Source organism: Littorina saxatilis, unplaced genomic scaffold, assembly GCF_037325665.1.
Source record: "Littorina saxatilis isolate snail1 unplaced genomic scaffold, US_GU_Lsax_2.0 scaffold_1885, whole genome shotgun sequence".
Taxonomy (NCBI): domain Eukaryota; kingdom Metazoa; phylum Mollusca; class Gastropoda; order Littorinimorpha; family Littorinidae; genus Littorina; species Littorina saxatilis.
The window spans coordinates 980-5,000 of NW_027127969.1; the positions used below are offsets into that span (position 1 = coordinate 980).

Consider the following 4,021-nt stretch of genomic DNA (forward strand, 5'->3'; position numbering starts at 1 on the left):
TGTTAAGGGTTTCTTGTATAGAATATAGTCAATTTTTGTAAAGATTTTAGTCAAGCAGTATGTAAGAAAAATGTTGAAAAAAAGGATGCAAAATGGTGCAATCTGGTGCATTCTGAGGATGATCATTACCAGTTTCAGGCAGCAGATTTTGTCACTGATTAATACCCCAAAAATTGAAACTCAATGTAAAATAAAGAAATGCATACCTCATTCAATATTTTTATTTTTTGACTGGGGGGGGGAGGGTCCGGAAACCCTAGAACCCACCCACCCCCTCGTTGTGGGGGTCAGGGGGCGAAGCCCCCTGAAGCTGACGGGTAGGTCATATTCTGAGATAGGAAAATGGTCGCTCCTTGCATGAAACGGCATAAAATAAGCAATAATAAAAAAATAAAAAAATAAGTAAGGTACATGTTTAGGCTAGGGGGGGGGGTTGCGCAACCCCCATAACCCCCCCGGTAGTCCGGCCCTGCACTGCATCGTCCATTCAAAACAGACAACCCGTACTTCCCTTCCATTATTTGAATGATTGACCTGATCTGTTTTCAACTCCATTTTAGAATCATCAACGACACTAAAGCAGGGAACAGCACAAGCATCAGCGGTCACGCCTCAGCCAGGTCAACCAGGTAGGTCATATGACTCAAGTGGCGGGAGGCACCCTTTTTAAAAACATAGTGATACTCCAAATGGCCAGTCTTTCCCTAATCCCGGAAAAGCGGAGGGGGTCGCCTTTAATTGTAATTGTATTATTTAAATTTAAACCTATTCAATTCAAACTGCTGATTGTTTTCTACGAGATCCTCAAATATTTGTCAATCTTACATGACGGCAAGGCGTGTAGCCGGGCGGTTTTTTTTTCTGTGCCACTTACATAGGATTTTACGGGGAGGGGGAGTGTGGATGATCCACTCCCCCCCTCCCGTAAAAATATGAGAGGGGGGGGGGGGGGACCGGGGGGAGGTTCCTCCAGTCCGCAATCGATGTGACTCATGCCACACACACATGCACGACCAGTGTTACGAATGCTTTAGAAACGATGCTTGGAGCTAGTGCGCGCTTCCTGTGGTTAATTTTCGTAACAGCAATGTACACACAAAAAGCTTGTTATTTGTGTTTGTCATTAAAAATGTTTGTTTGGTGCTTGTTGACATTAGTACTGAGCACAGTCCCGGCCAGTCGTGGCATACATAAATAGCAAGACATGATGAACCCGTGCTTGTATGATGTTTCATTTGTGTGTTTTTTAAAAGTGCTTGTATGAGGCTTATTTGTGTCTGAAAAAGTGCTTGTATGATGCTTGTCTTTTGTTTAAAAAGTGCTTGTATAATGTTTGGGTTTTTTGTATGAAAAAGTGCTTTTATGATGCTTATTTTTTTGACAAAAAATGCTTGCATGTTGCTAGTTGTCATAAACTGTGCTTCTGTTACTTGAACTCGTGTGAAATCTGTATAATTTATGGTGCTGTTGCAGCCACTCAACCGCCAGGACAACCGACTGTGCGCACAAACCCTCCAGATACTCCAGGGCTACCACCAAAGCGTACAAACCCTACGTATAAACAACCACCTCACACAAACCCTCCAGGTAAGGATTATAAGTAGTGTCCGCTTTGGAGCAGTGATAAACTTGAACTAGGACTGCGTATTAGCACCAAATGTCATTTGTCTGGCTGACCGGTCTAACAGAATAGACGTGTGATCGACAAGAAGAAGAAGAAGCGCCAAATGTGAAAATTACTAAAATCACTGAGACCACTGAGATACAAGTAATAATCACTGATATTTTCAAATATCCCTGCAGAGTTACCAATATCACTCAGGTGGCCATGGAGTTCGGAATAATCCCCAACCTTAAGGCGCAGCTGGGATTCAAACCAAACCTTCCACATAGAAGGCCGACGTCTTAAAATAACCTTTAGGTTCCTGCGCATGTCAGTTAGTTGACCAGTAATGCTCTCTCTCTCTCTCTCTCTCTCTCTCTCTCTCTCTCTCTCTCTCTCTCTCTCTCTCTCTCTCTCTCTCTCTCTCTCTCTCTCTCTCTCTCTCTCTCTCTCTCTCTCTCTCTCTCTTATTTAAGTCTAGTCTAGTTTATTCAGGTGGCCGTCTCTGGAACGCTCTTCCGAATGCCTTACGGGAAGCTACCAGCACAGATTCTTTCAAAAACAAATATATATCCCATTTAATGAAAATAGTATATTCTTGATTGTTATGTCCTTTGAGACACAGTCACTCACTTTTGATTTATTGTTTTGTTTATGAAATTATGATGTTCTGCATAATATCCATTGTCTTGCAGAGTTGATGTACTATTGCATAGTATTCTTACTCTAATTGACTTGCAAATTTTTGCTTTGCACCTTGTCATGAACATGTATAAACTACAATGTTTCATATAATGCACGTATGTACATAAACTTATACTGTTTTACTAATTATGTAAGTATTGTAGTAGTAGTAGTAGTAGTTTTTATAGTAGATTTAGTCCCTCTTTAGGGCGAGGGCCAGATGCAAAAAAGTATACCAATGCTTATTCTGTTACCCTCGTAAAATAAAGAATTGTCATTGTCATTGTCATTGTCATTGTCTCTCTCCTCCATTATCTCTCTCTCTCTCTCCTTTCAACACCACGCCCCCTCTTACTCATCAATTTTCCTTCATATTTGTTGTTTTCTGTACACCTCATAGTTAACGTTAACGTTGAAATGTTGTTTTCTGTACACCTCATAGTTAACGTTAACTTAAATGTTGTTTTCTGTACACCTCATAGTTAACGTTAACGATGACATTTTGTTGTTTTTTGTACACCTCATAGTTAACGTTAACGTTGAAAAGTTGTTTTCTGTACACCTCATAGTTAACGTTAACGTTGAAATGTTGTTTTCTGTACACCTCATAGTTAACGTTAACGTTGAAATGTTGTTTTCTGTACACCTCATAGTTAACGTTAACGTTGAAATGTTGTTTTCTGTACACCTCATAGTTAACGTTAACGTTGAAATGTTGTTTTCTGTACACCTCATAGTTAACGTTAACGTTGAAATGTTGTTTTCTGTACATTTCATAGCTAACGTTAACGATGAAACTGTGTGGGTTTTTTTTTTACACCTCATAGCAAACGTTAATGATGAAATTGTGTTGTTTTCTGTACACCTCATAGCTAATGTTAACGATGACATTTTGTTGTTTTTTGTACACCTCGTAGCTAAAGTGAATGATGAAATTTTGTTGTTTTCTCTACACCTCGTAGCTAAAGTGAATGATGAAATTGTGTTGTTTTCTGTACACCTCAAAGCTAACGTTAACGATGAAATGTTGTTGTTTTCTGTACACCTCGTGGCTAACGTTAATGTTGAAATGTTGTTGCATTCAGCGAATCCCACACAGACAGTGAAGCCAAACGACAACCCTAACAACCCACAGGCCTTGCACCAGTCAGGTAACACTGGTTTTCATTGATCGGTTGGCGCTTTTGTTGTTGGTGGTGGTGCGTTTGTTTGCAGTGTGTGCGCGCGCGCGTGTGTCAGTGTGTGTATGTGTTTGTGTGTGTGTGTCTGAGTGTATGTGTATGTGTGGGTGTATGTGTGTGTGTGTGTGTGTGTGTGTGTTTGTGAGTGTGTGTTAATGTGTGTGTGTGTGTGTGTGTGTGTGTGTGTGTGTGTGTTTGTGTGTGTGTGTGTTTATGTATGAATCTGTGTGTCTGTGTATTTATGTGTGTGTTTTGTGTATTGAGTTTGTGTGCGTTTTGTGGGTGTTTTGTTGGTGTGTGCGTCTATAGATACAAGAGTAAAATTGCTGTTCTAACGGTATTAACTTGTATTTGTGTGTTCCTTGATGTGCAGGTAGTGGTGGCAGTGACGGACTATCAGGGGGAGCGGTGGCCGGTATCGTCATCGGCACTCTGGTAGTGGTGGCCATCGCCGCTGTAGCAGTCATGTTGCTGCGGGGAGGACGTCTGGCCTTACCGTCTCTCAGAAGCGGCCCTCTTTCGGGCGGCAACGGCTTTGACAATGCGTTGTACA

The 4,021-nt window shown here is 41.2% G+C and overlaps 1 long non-coding RNA gene across 1 annotated transcript in view; it reads left to right on the plus strand.

Moving 5' to 3' along the window:
* The first annotated feature begins 505 nt into the window (after positions 1–505).
* Positions 506–4,021, plus strand: part of LOC138956344 (uncharacterized) — a 4,707-nt gene continuing 1,191 nt past the window's right edge. Inside the window, exons 1-4 of the long non-coding RNA XR_011452615.1 lie at positions 506–629; positions 1,474–1,587; positions 3,373–3,438; positions 3,842–4,021. The exon at positions 3,842–4,021 is cut by the window's right edge and continues 1,191 nt beyond it. This is a non-coding gene — a long non-coding RNA (uncharacterized lncRNA). The remainder of the gene's footprint in view (positions 630–1,473; positions 1,588–3,372; positions 3,439–3,841) is intronic.